Source organism: Rhamphochromis longiceps, linkage group LG10 (genome assembly GCF_057381845.1).
Source record: "Rhamphochromis longiceps isolate RC_006_pf linkage group LG10, R_longiceps_female_GT1.1, whole genome shotgun sequence".
NCBI classification, from domain to species: domain Eukaryota; kingdom Metazoa; phylum Chordata; class Actinopteri; order Cichliformes; family Cichlidae; genus Rhamphochromis; species Rhamphochromis longiceps.
In genome coordinates, this window is record NC_140566.1 from 2,475,823 (window position 1) to 2,490,672 (window position 14,850).

A 14,850-nucleotide genomic window follows, 5' to 3' on the forward strand; every position below is an offset into this window, starting at 1 on the left:
CAATTAATGTCACAGTAAAGTTTTTGCGAGTGTTTTGAATTTGCAGTGCAAAGATTTATACGCACGTTTAGACACTCAGATTTGGAGGTTGCAGACCGTGACCCTGACCGCTGTTTTGGACAGCTGCACTAAGCAGAGGGGCAGTGTTAGCCTCCCACTCTGTTTCCTCATGATTCAGTTTACATGCTTTCAACGACAGCACCGAGTTGCCACCATCACTGAGCTGTCCTCCTTTCAGCTTCTTTTTCATGTCTTCTTTCCATCAGGTCGAGTGGTGTCAGTGCAAACAAGCCACTAAGATTATATTGCGCTAATTGGCAGCACTGTGATCATTAAGAGCTCATAATCCCTGAGCAACTATTGCTTTTTATGATAAGCATTTGGTTTGCCTCATTACAATGCTGCTTACATTGTGTGTGTGTGTGTGTGTGTGTGTGTGTGTGTGTGTGTGTGTGTGTGTGTGTGTGTGTGTGTGTGTGTGTTTGTTTCTCAAGTGGAAATTCTCTGTGGGTAGTTTAATTATGCCTGCAAGGAGTGGAGAACGTCATGGGGCCATCCCGAAGACGGCGACTCTACCATTCCTCTTTCATCCAGTCGCGTTATAATGATAACGATATATATCGTGATATATTAGCGCTGTCAGCGTCAATCTCCTTAAAATGACGTTAACGCCATTACCGCATTAAGGCGGTAAATATCCGGTAGTGAGTTATCGCGGATCGCCCCGTGCGTGGGGCTGCACGGCGTCAACGCATTGGCACGGTTAGCTCATTAACGCGTTAGCGCCGCTTGATATATATCTATATGTCAAAATGACTGAACAGTATAAAATTCCATTTTACGAACATTTATTGTATAAAACATTTTTTTAATTTAAATTACAAAGCTTTTCAAATAAATTTTAAGATGTAACAGCTTTTCCAAACAATGTAACACAACATTTTTAAATAACAAATAAAAATGAAGATAAATATGCAAACATTTTTGAAAAAAAAAATACAAGTCAAATATCAGTAAAACACTAAATTCTAAGTTGTTTAAAATAAAGTGCAAAACGTGCCTTTGGAACAGACCTGCTGGTGTTAGGGCCTCCTTTCTTCTTTCCACCTGACTGACTGGGCGTTTGTGGGGGGCGCAGTTTTTGGCTTTCCTCATATTCGTCTCTTCGCTGTTACTGTCGCCCGGCATCATTTGCAGATGATGTTTTTCTGCTCAACGTCCGACTGCTTAAACCCAAACCAGGTGCACGTGAGCGACGTCGCACCGGTCTTCTTCATGAGCAGCACCTCCTCCCCACGTGTAAGCTGCGCGCTTGCAGCTGCTGTGATACTTCGACCAAAACAGGCGCAGCTTGGTGACGTCATCAACATGCAGTAGAGCGGCATAGTCAAAATCTCTACGGTTGACCAAATTCATTCGTTTCTACCGTATACCGTTTATACCGCCCACCCCTACTGCAAACATTTAAAGGGCCACAGCCCCCCCATGCTTCTTCCATGTGTTCTGCTGCAGTGGTGCTGTAGAAGTACACGTGGCCTCTGCATGTTTCATCAACAGCGGTTCAGTCAGGTTCATGGATATTTGGGGACTGAGTGCAGACTTTCAGCTTCAGGGTGCATTAACTGTTTATTAACGTCTTTAACACTCCTTCCAGTTCTTCTGTGGTGGTATGGTGTGTTATCTGCCACCTCTGTCATCAGTTTTGCCAGTAACCGTGATGCTCAGTGCTGTCAATAAGGCCATGTCCACACTAATATGTTTTTGTTTGAAAACGCATCTTTTTCTCTCCGTTTTGGCCTTCCGCCCGCACTGAGATGGCGTTTTGAAAACGCTCTCCAAAGCGGCGAAATGTATAGTTGTCAAATAGCGTGGACGCGGAGCGTTTTTAGACGATTCGTGTAGACGTAGCCTAAGTTAGAAGTCATTTTTGATTAAATGTTATGTAAATACTACATTAAAAGATTCTTTTTGTAGTTGACTGTAACAGTTTTTACAGCCCGAGCTCACACACTCATGTGCTCCGTTTTAATGAGATCATTGGACGAGGGCCTGTCCGCTAAAGTAGCCGCCGAGCCGCCGTTCCTTTCACTTTCTTTCATGTGTGGAATGTGTTTCATACAGCAGCTGTGTTCTCCCTCAGCGGTGACAAAGGGTCATCCCGCTATGATGAAAACAGCTCAGCAGCATGAGTCTCCCGTTTCTGTCTCACCCCAGGCTCTGTAACTCTTCTAAAGACACAAACAGCTCTTTCGCCTCATGGGGACATTTTAATGGCTGCAAACCACACATCCATCTCCTCCTACATGTCACCTTCAAATAGGCTCGGAGATGGCGAGGGACAGCAGATGCATGAAGAGGGGAGCTCGCTTGCTTTTGTGCGTGCACGTGTCTGTGCGTGTGAGCAAAAACAGGAGCTGCCCGGGTAGATTTTTCATTCGCAGGCCCTTCACCCCTGGCAGTCACAACAGAGCGTTTCATCTTCCTGTTCATTCATCTTGGATACATGGAGCCACAAAGAGCAGGGAAGCATAAATAATGCACTTTATACCACGAGGCCCCCAGACGCTCTAACAGTTCACGTGAGCTATACAATTCATGCAGTTGATGATGCATTGGTGCTGTTTATGGCTGACCGGCATGCATTGCTCTATCACAGGATCCAGCGATAGCTGTGTTTTTAATAGCATGTGGAAAAGCAGTAATGTGTGCTTTGTGTGAACACGGGCCTGTGCTTACAGCCTTGTAGGAGCACTAACTCGGTTCGTATCATTCAGAGTTTGTCCCTTATGTTGCCATCAAATAAAAATATCTGTTTTTCATTTGACATTTTGGGCGCAGAGACACTCGAAGGAATTCAGCAGTGTGGGAGGGATTGCCAGATGACTTTCTCAGAGAATCAATCACGTTGTCAGCTGCTCAGCTGGCAGCTTTATTGGGACTACAGTGTTTGAGATCTTCTCAGATAACAATGATGTGAACAGTTCATAAAAATATGGGATGACAGTGAACGTGGAAAAGGCAAAGGCGCTACTTTTTATTTTCCCTTTTCTTTTATCTTTAATGTTTCTGGCCAACTTTTATTTATGGTGCTGTATAGCATCGTGCTTTTGAGCTTTAATACTGTGCTTGAGTGAGATAAATGAAGTCTGGATCTACCAAACATATTACCGTATTTTTTTGGACCATAAGGCACATTAAGCAAAACAAGACAATCAGAGAAGTCAAACTTTCCTCAACTCATTCTTCCTCCACTTCTGTACCATTGATTCATTAAAGCTGAATTCTCTGGCAGCTGCTCTATTCCCATGTTGTGACTGAAGTTTGGTCCGTTTACAGCATCCTGCCATGCGATTGCATTTGTCTCTAACCATCAGGAACCCTCACGTTAACTTTTATCGAGTGGAAAAAAGTTAGCGTTCATCCTCCAGCTTCACTGTTTATGCTATGCTAACATAGCTGTGTCGCTAGCAATCACGTAGCACATCATTATATACCAGCTAGCCCAACTTCAGTAACCCTACAAACGTCACTGCTGTTTAGTTTTCTGTCTTCATTTATGTTGGAAGTGATAATAGAGCTGTACGTTTGAATTCTTTCAGAAACCTCTCAGTCAGAACATGCTATATCATGTTTAGGTGGAAGCTAGCGAGCTAACTTCCTGCTAACTTGTAACTCTGTTAGATGTAATAAATCCTGTTTTCATGGATGCCTGGATGTTAAACTTCATTGTTACACCTGGTAAAGCAGCAATGCTGATCATTTTATTAAGGATGAAAGGATTTAGACAGTTTGTAACTCTCAGTGATGCTGCAGTGTTCGCTTGACTTTGGGACCTGAAGCTGAAGGTAGTGATGTGCGGATCGATACTGAAATATCGATTTCTCCGATACCAGTCATTTATGTTTTAGAATCGATTCTCATCTTAAAATATTGATATTTTAGTAATTTAGGGTAGATTTGTAGTTTATCATTAACAGGAACACAGTGGAAAGAAACTACATAATTCGGATTGTCTGCCCTGGAAGGAACTACTTCCTCTTCCGCCTTTTAGTCATGTGTGAAATACGGCTGTATAAATGTGTCCAGCGTGGCGTGCACACTCAAAACAGTGGCTGAGCGTAAATGGAGTTGTGTGTGGACATATTTTACCTTCACAAACAGCCGAGACGCGGTTTGCGATACATGTGCCAAGACAGTGAGGTGTTGTGGCAACACCACTAACCTCGTCAAACACCTCAAAGTAAATCATATCACAGAATATGGCGAACTGAAGAGGAGGAGAGGACAAGGACAGGTGCTGCTGGGCGAGACAGACGTCTCTCACGGAGTCCTTTAGTGCTGCAGGCAGGCAACATGCTCAATAGCGCACAACTTCAGGTTTTTTATTTCTATATGATAATTCTCCATTGTTAAGCACTAATCTAATATCCTGTAATCATTATGAAGCTATAATTTGAGATACAATAAAAGATACAATAAATAGGTTTTTGTACAAAGTATCGGCTCAGTATCGTTGATACCACCCTGAATTTTACTTGGTATCAGATCGGAAAGGAAATCTGTGGTATCCCACATCACTAGCTGACGGACCCAGATTCCTCCACGAGGCTCCTGACTACAGCCGTAATGCTCCAACAACCCATCAAGCGGTGCAGCTTCGTAGCTTAGCAAAGTCATGCTAAAACATTTTTGTCAGATCTTTGAGCACCGTGTAGCACATAAAACCGGTTCAGTAAGCACGACCAGAATTCATACATAAGGCGCACTGTCGATTTATGAGAGAATTAAAGGATTTTAAGTGCGCCTTATAGTGCGGAAAATGTGGTTTATAAGTTTTAGTACAAAGCAGCACTTTGCAGCTGATTAAGTTTTTCCAATTACACGTCACAGAATAAGAGTTTAACATGTTTATAAAAATCCGAAAATCTGACCCTTAAAAATCCTCACGTCTGCAATCAGACACGTGTAGTGCTGCTGTAGGTGAGAAACTGCAAAAAAGCATGTACAAAAAATTAAAATGCATATATGCAAATTAATATTTATTTTATTTTCTTTTAATTTGTCACAAGGTTCAATAATCAGTCTAGTTTAAATAAGAGAATTTTCTCTTAATTATTTCATGGGTTGACAGGAATTATATTTGCTGTATGAGTCTCCGCCACATCTGTGGTCATCCAGCACAGGAAATGATGTCATTGTGTGAGTGATTTCTGATATCAGCTCGAGACAGTCATGTTTCCCTGTAAACGTGAACATGTTTTCATGCTGTGAAACAGGAATCCATGCTTGTAACTTGTTGAAAACTGTAGCTTGAGCATTAAATACGAGGACGAATCTCATGTTTTAAAGCTGTACGCTCACAGTGATGCATCTGTCATGTTTCAGTGTGGATGCTTCTTCCCACAGTGTGTAAATCCACAAACTTGCACACGCGTCATATCTGATTCATTGCTCATTTGCTTGTCCTCACATTTAGAGAGCTGGCCCAGCCCTGCTGGCTCGCTGACACTGTTCTGTGGTGGCGAGTGTTTGTGTTTACCTTGGCAGACGGCGCTCTGCTGCAGGCTGATGGGACCTGACTGTCTGGATTTGCAGGAGGGCCTTCCATTTGTCTTCATCAGGGACTGAGCCCAGATAATGAGAAGGGATTGCTGCGGCAGAAGTGATTAGTTGAATTAAAAGGACAATATTACTTAATTAGAGGATCCACATCTGGTAATATTATGGTCTGTGACAGTCCAGTATCTTGTTTCTGCATACAACTGCCAAATATTTAATCTCCAGTTTAAATGGGTTAGCCTTAAAGGGAATAAACCACTGAGGTCTCTGCTGGGCTTTATCTGCCAAAGTGTGCTGGGTTCTTAACAGAGGTTTTGATTATTAAGAACGGGTGATTGGCTGGTCCTGGTTCCAGATTGTAAAGAACAAAGTATGTTTGTTGTGTCACATGAGGCAGTTATGTGTGAAAATTACAGCTAATAAATAAGCTGGTAGTGTCAGTCATGTTGCTCATCGGTCATGACGGGGGGTGTGTTAGAAGTGTGGATTCACTTCATCAGTTTGAAATGCACTGTGCATTTAAAGGTCGTTGTATGTAAACGGGGAAAAACGGCGTTCTTTATATAAGAAGCTCGATGTAACAAGCCGCCTGCTATTCTTACTAAAAATGTTACTGTGTTACTCGAGTTATTGAGACTTAGGTACATGACACAAATGTCATCCTAGTGTGGAGTTCAGCTGAAAAAGCCTCATATTAATTTGAACCTTTTTATTTTTAAATGATGTATAACACCAAAAAAAAAAGCACCTGAGCAACTATTTAAATTTTCATTATCTATACACATTAGAAAAGCCTCATCTGTGAGTATTGTAAGGTTGCCTATCGACGATCAACGATAGGTTGAGGCTAGAGCTGGGCGATAGAACGATAACGATATGTATCGCAATATGACTTTTACTCGATAGAGAAATTAAGCTATCGCGATAGACCTCGCCGCTCTTGTCCTCTTAAAAAAAAAAAAAAAAAAAAGAAAAAAGATCAGCCAATCCAAATTAAGTAGCGCAGAGCCGAACCAATCACAGCCGCAGCGTCACGTCGCGTGACTTGTTACGTACAGCACAAGTGCCAAGCCGCACGTGTGTTTGTTTGGGAAGCAGCCAGCGCGTAATGGAGGAAATGAGTGTGCCGACTAGAAAAATCAACCGAGCGTGACCGAAGAGAAAACAGATGATGGTTCCAACGCCGGAGAGATTGTCGAACGGAAGAGCCATAGAAGCTCCGTAGTGTGAAGGTATTTCGGCTATTTCAAGTCTGACAAAAAACAGAGCAGCGTGCACTGTAAATTGTGCCGAAAGCAAGTCTGGACATACAATAAACTGGTGCATGCGTCACACTGTGCGCCGCGTTATTGTTTCGGTGAAATGAATTTCTACAATACTGTTAATTCTACTCTCTGCAGTGTTTAAATGCTTACATATACACACAGTTACTGTCCGTCCACACATACGACTCGGTTCTGCTTCTATGCCCCAGCTTTGTTTACTTTTTCCCACCGAGGCTTCTAGACTTCTGATTGGCCAACATTTCTGCACGGTTAGGAATCTAGCGCCACCTGCTGCTTTGGCATGTTCATAGCAGCGTTTTCCTTCATTTCTGCCTTTATGTGTGGACGGGATTATTTTTTAAAACTGAAACGGAAAATCTCCGTTTTCAAAGATACCCGTGTACGTGTGGACGTAGCCTCAGTCTCTGACTGGAAGCGCTGATTCGTCATTCGGCTTTTGTCAGACTAAAGTAACTGTTAAAACTGTTTGAAAAGCTCAGCTATACAACAAGGACAGATTGAGAATTTCCTTTTAGTTCTCAGTTTATTTGATATTGACAAAAGTTAGTCAGTTTTGTCTGTTCTTCTGTAAAACAAACTAAGATTTATTTTTAGAATTAATATTTTGTTTCTAAGTGGAATTGACAATTTAGTCTGTTTCATTTGTTCTATTTTGAAACTTAAACGCTTTAGCGGCTGCCTTTTGTGTAGTTTGCAATATTTGCCTTTATTTATCTGAAAAAGTCTCATGTTCCTTAAGTACATCTACCCTGTTGAACTTATTATGGGAAATAAATATTTAAATAAAAACAAGCTGCTGATTATTTCACATTTTACTTGTGAGCAACGGCACATTTAAATCTTACAAATATAGTTATTTGGCTTATATCGTGATAGATATCGTTATCGCCTGAAATGAAAAAAACATATCGTGATATGAAAAAATCTCATATCGCCCAGCTCTAGTTGAGGCTATCGTCGATCGATTTTACAAGGGCGAGTTATCTGTCCATGAGTACGTTTGCTAACAATGTTGGTTGAAGCTAACAGAAGCAGTCACCAGAAATGTTTTAAGATCCTCAGAGTGCAGCAGCGATTCATTTACTCAAACTCAGAACAGAAAGAACGACAGCAGCCTGTGTTCAGGAAAAAACATTTTATTGAAATGAAAACCCACGGTGGTGCGGAGGGAAACTGGCTTCTTTTTTCCACTATAACCGTGTTCATCTGTCTGACACTCGACCAAACAACAAATATGTTAAAAATCAAAATGTCTCTTCCAGCAAACATTAAAAAAATCTCTGAGCTAATGTTAGGTCTTTTGTGCGATTCGGCGAATCTCAACTAAATAAATAAATAATCCAAAAAGTAGCTACATAAGAAACAAACGAGAAAAGAAGGTCAAATATTCCCTCCAAACCAAATTTATAAAAACATCCATCGTGGGCCACATCACAGAGGGAATTTCTTAATTTTAATCTCCATATTTGCTGGAAGCATCGACCATTTTCTCATTTGTTATTTTGAATCAAGCACTCAGTCATTCGATGATGAGCTCGTTTTCACGCTGATGTCAAAGTCGCTGCTGCTACGGTCTAAAAATGCACATCGACTAAAATGTACCTAACGTTGTGCAACAGTTGGCTTTCACAAAGCACTCACCTGGACCTCTCTATCCGTGCAGGTGTGAACATCTTGTTGCGCTGCGTTGTGTTCACGCACATGCTCGAGGAAATTAGCATACCAAGTATCATCATCGCTCTGCTGAGGTCACGACCCCACAGACTGCATGGAGACTATAAAGAAATACCAGGCTGCTGAAAGTGTTTGTTCTGCTGGCGTGTCCCTCGGAGAGCTGTGCCGATGTGAATCATTCCCATTAAAATGTCCTCTCCGTGTTGGTTTCTGTGGGCTCGAGTGGGTGAACCCTGCACTGTTCAGGTTCAAGTGATTTCACGGGCCTGGCTCGATGTAAATTCACTTGGTTCCAAGACAAACGCAGGTAATGAGCTAGATCCAGCTGAAAGCAAAGACAATGGTCTGTGTCATCGTTCCCACCCACTCGCTTTTGTGAGTGCTTTTAGTGGCTGCTGTGGTGTTTGTGTTCAGCTGATTGAGTGGGGGGTGTGGAGGGCTGGGATTCTCTGGTTAATCCACTCTTAAGGCATCTATCGGTCCATCTCACGGAAGAGAGGATATTAAAGCGTCCCTCTCTATCGTCTTTCTTTCTTCTCGCTCTTTGTTTTCGTTCTTGCTTGTAGGAAAATCAGCTCTGTGCTGTCGAGCCTGCACGATCGCTGATTGATTTCTCCTCTGTTTTCAATCTGTCTGTCAGCCAAGCTTAGCGTTCCTGCCTCCCAGTCCATACAGTCGTTACGTTCCCACTCTCTGCCGGCTTATAAACCCACTGTGTCTTTCTGCAGGAAATTTGCTTTCGGCAAAGCAATATTATTTAAATGGACTGAAGCATTAGCTCTTCAAAGAACCAGAGCCTTTGTTTGACTTCAGCGCAGACACGAGCTCGCCCCCCAGAAAAACCAAAGAATAGTTTGGTGTTTTTTTTCATGTTAAAGAGTCGAGTAAAAAACAACTGAAAACTATTCACGTTGTGTTGTGACTGTATCTCGTGAGGTTAGGATGCTGCTATGTCTACAAACCAGTGTATAAGCGCATGCTAATGTGCATTTCCTGCCACAGTATGTGTCTCCATGACCAACTTTTGCTGTGATGATGCATAAAAATCCACAATGCATGTAGAAAAATGAAAAGAATATCATCCATGCAATAACTGAAAAACCCCTCGTGATACAAAAAGGACTTGTTATTAGGCAAAACAACAAAAGTACCACATTATTCACTTTAAGTACTAAAGTAAGTTTGGCTGTCTGCACCACAGATGAGCCCTGTTTACTGTAAATACCTGTGAAAAGGTGAGCGCTTGGATTTGTTCTGTCCTGCGTGGTTGTCTCTAGTTCTTTGTATTTAAACGTGTGCTTTATTTAAATTGAGGTGGTTACACACAGGAAGTGCTGGCGTTGCTTCAGTGTGTGTAGGATTTCCAGTCCTGCACTGCTGGAACATAAATATTGCAGTACTGAATCACTCTCAGCATGTTGTCGCTGCACAACTCTCAGCATTAGTTGCATCTCAGGTTCTTGAACCAAAGCTGCTGAAATGGTGACGACCCTGCAGAGGCAAGTGAGCGCCTGTATATTAATGTTGTAACAGAGAGCTGATTGCACAAGGTTTTGTTCTGGGTACTATCTTATATGTAAAGTTAATAATAAAACGTATTAGTTAATGGCCTTAAATTCTTGGTGTGAAATTGTTCAGTTTCACGATGTTTGATGTGATCGGCTTTATTACGGCAGTAAGTCCCTAAAATCCACAACGCTTAGTGATGTTTCATGTAGGTTTTTTAAACATGTGGCTGAAATTGCCATTCCCACACTAGGATCACGTTACTTGCCACATCGAAGGATGTAGAATTTCAGTAATTATCAGCACCAGTTTTAATTGTTAACTTTCAGCAGTAATATGATAGGTACTGCTAATGAAACTGAAGCTGCTCTGCAATAAAGTGTTCAAATAAAGTACCACGCTCTGTGAACGAACAAAAATGCATCTACACAACAAGACACGCGGCATCCTTTCTGACCAGTAGATTAATGAGCCACAGGGAATTATAAAATATAGCACACCTTTAGCTTCTCTTCTTGTACTCTGCCCCCTGCTGTGCAGAAAGCCGTTAGCTTAAAGATAATTTCCATCTCCCTGGATGTTGCACTGAGACGTGGATTTCACAGAAAAAATGTGGTGAGAGGAAAAGATCCTGCGATGGAGTTTCTACTGATTGAATGGCCGTTATGTTGCAACATTTTATGTAGAGTCATAACTACAGCAACACAACCTACTGCGTCTGTGTCGAGATTTGCTCTCAGAAATGTCGGGGAATTGCTGAAATTGCTTTCTCTGAAACCAGACTGCTTTTGGTACGTTTCTAGTTGTTCCCTGGAAGTGATCTCAGCAGTAGCAGCAATGCTCTCGGGGTGTCTGGGGTAACCGCTTTGTGGCAATTTCCACATTTAAAGATGACACTGACTGTTGTTTCCATCCGTTTGGCTGAACAACCAGTTAGATGTGCAAACCAGGAAGTGCCAACTGGGAAAGTAAAGATGCAGAAGCTGAACATAAATACACGTCCATAAATGCAAACACGGCTTCATGACACTCATCTTTGATCCAGACGGATGTCAGTGTGAGCTGTTTCAGTCACATTTAACCTGAGAATGAATTTTGTGTCATTTCTATACAAAACGTAACACAAGAATGAAAAAAGGAACACGAATCTGTTTAACCTGCAACACAGTTTTTGTTTTTACAAAGTAAAACTTGAGTCTGTCCATCGTACGGTCAGACTCAACGCACAGACGCTCCACGGATCGGTTGTTAAGCCTAACGTGGGAACGCTTTACAAACATTCGGAGATGAACTCACACTCTTGCTTTACTTCTCTGGGATCGCTTGCTGGGACATGAAATGCTGGTTTGGCAGCACGCGGGCGGCTCCAGATGCTTTCAGTGTGAACTTCAGACCGTCGACAGGCCTCGCACACAACAGCCGCTCTATCACGTGACGCATACTGCACCGATGCATTTCTCCCCGATATCCGATCCAGTGCTTTAGGTCGGGATCGGACCGAAACTGTACATCCAATCGGTCCATCCCTAATTTTTATTGCACAAAAAGAGCACAGGTGTGTTACACTGCTAACTGTGGCAGCTCTTCACAAACATCTGCACAGCAGGTCCAAGCAAGCTCTCGCATCGCCAACACATTCAGGAGGTCACTAAAGAACCCAGAGCAGAACCTAGAACATCTAAAGAACTGACGGCCTTACTTGTCTCAGTTAAGGTCAGAGTTCAACAGTAAGAGAGAGACCAGGCGAAAATGGCATCCATGACGCTTTCAAGGTGAAAACCGCTGCTAACCAAAAACAGCACAAAAGCATCTGGATGAGTAAACTGGACTGACAAGACGAAAGCGGAACTTTCTGGAACGCTGTTATATCTGCATGAAACGAACAAAGCCTTTCATACAAAGTCTGTTTGTCTGCTTCAGGAACTGGATGATTTGTTGTAATTGATAGAACCACGAATCCTCTCTAATGTCAGTTTGTGGCCTTAACAAAAAAAAACAACATGAAGTGGTTTTGAAGTGGCTCAGTCAAAGTCCGGACTGAAATCCAACTGAAATGCTTTCCTGCTCTTAAACCTTCCAGTGCAGCGTAGTTCAAACAGTTTTGCAAAGAAAAGTGGGCCAAAATTCCTCAGCAGGGGTGTGAAAGAAGTGAGCGAGTTATTGCAGTTGGATATGGTTAAAGTAGAGCTGGGCGATAGAACGATAACGATATGTATCGCGATATAACTTTTACTCGATAGAGAAATTAAGCTATCGCGATAGACCTCGCCGCTCTTGTCCTCTTAAAAAAAAAAAAAAAAAAAGGTCAGCCAATCCAAATTAAGCAGCGCAGAGCCGAACCAATCACAGCCGCAGCGTCACGTCGCGTGACTTGTTACGTACAGCACAAGTGCCAAGCTGCACGTGTGTTTGTTTGGGAAGCAGCCAGCGCGTAATGGAGGAAATGAGTGTGCCGACTAGAAAAATCAACCGAGCGTGACCGAAGAGAAAACAGATGATGGTTCCAATGCCGGAGAGATTATCGAACGGAAGAGCCATAGAAGTTCCGTAGTGTGAAGGTATTTCGGCTATTTCAAGTCTGACAAAAAACAGAGTAGCGTGCACTGTAAATTGTGCCGAAAGCAAGTCTGGAAATACAATAAACTGGTGCATGCGTCACACTGTGCGCCACGTTATTGTTTCGGTGAAATGAATTTCTACAATACTGTTAATTCTACTCTCTGCAGTGTTTAAATGCTTACATATACACACAGTTACTGTCCCTCCACACATACGACTCGGTTCTGCTTCTATGCCCCAGCTTTGTTTACTTTTTCCCACCGAGGCTTCTAGACTTCTGATTGGCCAACATTTCTGCACGGTTAGGAATCTAGCGCCACCTGCTGCTTTGGCATGTTCATAGCAGCGTTTTCCTTCATTTCTGCCTTTATGTGTGGACGGGATTATTTTTTAAAACGGAAACGGAAAATCTCCGTTTTCAAAAATACCCGTGTACGTGTGGACGTAGCCTCAGTCTCTGACTGGAAGCGCTGATTCGTCATTCGGCTTTTGTCAGACTAAAGTAACTGTTAAAACTGTTTGAAAAGCTCAGCTATACAACAAGGAGAGATTGAGAATTTCCTTTTAGTTCTCAGTTTATTTGATATTGACAAAAGTTAGTCAGTTTTGTCTGTTCTTCTGTAAAACAAACTAAGATTTATTTTTAGAATTAATATTTTGTTTCTAAGTGGAATTGACAATTTAGTCTGTTTCGTTTGTTCTATTTTGAAACTTAAACGCTTTAGCGGCTGCCTTTTGTGTAGTTTGCAATATTTGCCTTTATTTATCTGAAAAAGTCTCATGTTCCTCAAGTACATCTACCCTGTTGAACTTATTATGGGAAATAAATATTTAAATAAAAACAAGCTGCTGATTATTTCACATTTTACTTGTGAGCAACGGCACATTTAAATCTTACAAATATAGTTATTTGGCTTATATCGTGATAGATATCGTTATCGCCTGAAATGAAAAAAACATATCGTGATATGAAAAAATCTCATATCGCCCAGCTCTAGGTTAAAGCAACGTTTGCAGCGAAGGGTGGAACAACCAATCATTGGGATGAGGGGGCAGGTAGGTTTGGAACGAGTAGTGTTACAAATTACTGGGTAGTATTTCAATAACAGAAAGCATTACTTTTAACAAAATGTGTAATAGATTACTTTGTTGAGTACTGACCCAACACTCCATGGGAAACCAGACCTCAGGGGTAACAAGAACAAACCATTTGCACTACAGTGACCTGGTTACCGTACAGCAGCCACATCCTGTAAGGTGTGTGGGAGTGACTTATTCAGACGTCTGGACTGAATGTTGGATGTTTGTGTGCAGATGTTTGTGTGCAGATGTTTGGTGATGTGTCCTTCTATCTTGCTGCTCAGCTCCTACTTTCCTCTCCTGCGCCTGTAGTCTGTTGATTTGTGTAGGTGTAAGCAGCCATTTCAAACCTGTTTCCTGAGGAGAAAATGGTGTTTTCCAGGAGAAATGTGCAGATGGGGGCCAGGTCTGTGTGATGACCACCTCACATAAAGGAACCAAGATTCTAACTTGAGCATTAAAGAGAGGAAGAATCATCTGAAAGTGTGGTTGGTACATAAGTGCATGTAAACACACATTTTCTGGCTTCTATTAAAGCAGACGAGCAGTTTAATAACCTGAGGAGCAGATGCTGTTTTTCCTAAAATCTGAAAATATAAATGATTTAAACTGAGGTTGGTAAGAGTTTTTCACACATTTCCTGAAGCCCAGTTGACTCGGTTATTTATGGACGCAGACTGTGGCGCACTGTGTGGTCACGTGTCCACAGCCTCTGAGTGTGATGTGAAGGACTGGACATTTCTCTCCCCCCTCTGCATCCTTGGATTGTTCCCTGGTCTCTGCGGTGCTTTGATGGAATTCACAGATCTGTTTCAGTGGGTGTGGGTGTAGGCAGACGAGACGTGTGTGTGTTCTTTGTCGAACCCATTGTTCTCTCACCCTTGCTGTGCTGTACAGCTGTATGCTCTAAAACATGTACAAACGGACGGGGAACTCGATGCGCCAGCCTCTGTGAAACTGCAGAGGTTAGCTTGGGACAGAGCTGACAGCGAGCGAGAGTGTGCGTGCATCCTGTTATGTCTGACACACAGGGACGAAGTTTGTCTTCCTTTTTACTCCATGAAACAATCTGAGCGACTTGGCTTTCAAGTGTTTGTGTTCCAAGTAGGGCTGAACGATTATGGAAAATAATCTAATTGCGATTTTTTGCCCCAATATTGCGATTGCGATGCGATATGCGATTATT

The 14,850-nt window shown here is 42.2% G+C and overlaps 1 protein-coding gene across 10 annotated transcripts in view; it reads left to right on the forward strand.

The window, feature by feature from the left end:
* auts2a (activator of transcription and developmental regulator AUTS2 a) overlaps positions 1 to 14,850 on the forward strand; it is a 372,946-nt gene that overhangs the window by 55,116 nt on the left and 302,980 nt on the right. The gene's annotated exons all lie outside the window — the stretch shown is intronic.